Below are 385 nucleotides of genomic sequence, written 5' to 3' on the forward strand. Positions count from 1 at the left end.
TTAAGGGGGTCTGAATACTTTCCGTACCCACTGTATATATTTACTAGACTAAAACATGCCAGCCCAGAAAAGATCTTGAAATTGGTTACAATTTTCTGCTATTTGTAGTAGTACATTTTTATTTATTGTGCAATGTTTTATTGTATTTAAATGTTCAAGTTTTTTTAAGTTGTTAAACTTGTCTTTAATACAGTAATATGGAAGTTTGTTTATCCTTTCAACCGGTTTATTAGTAATTCAATACAAAACCGTATACTGTGATAAATGTTTCAGCACTCATTGTGAAACGTAAATTTGATACTGTCACATGCCCAATATGTACTCAAGTTCAAACAGAGATCCTCAGCCGAGGGAAACCGTTTCAGCAAATAGCAACTTAAGTTTT

The 385-nt window shown here is 31.9% G+C and overlaps 1 protein-coding gene across 1 annotated transcript in view; it reads left to right on the forward strand.

Moving 5' to 3' along the window:
- The window catches only part of LOC107567134 (mucosa-associated lymphoid tissue lymphoma translocation protein 1), a gene marked incomplete at its 5' end in the record, with an annotated part of 24,100 nt that overhangs the window by 18,603 nt on the left and 5,112 nt on the right, over positions 1 to 385 (forward strand). The gene's annotated exons all lie outside the window — the stretch shown is intronic.

Source organism: Sinocyclocheilus grahami, unplaced genomic scaffold, assembly GCF_001515645.1.
Source record: "Sinocyclocheilus grahami isolate Dianchi unplaced genomic scaffold, SAMN03320097.WGS_v1.1 scaffold1130.1, whole genome shotgun sequence".
Classification (NCBI taxonomy): Eukaryota; Metazoa; Chordata; class Actinopteri; order Cypriniformes; family Cyprinidae; genus Sinocyclocheilus; species Sinocyclocheilus grahami.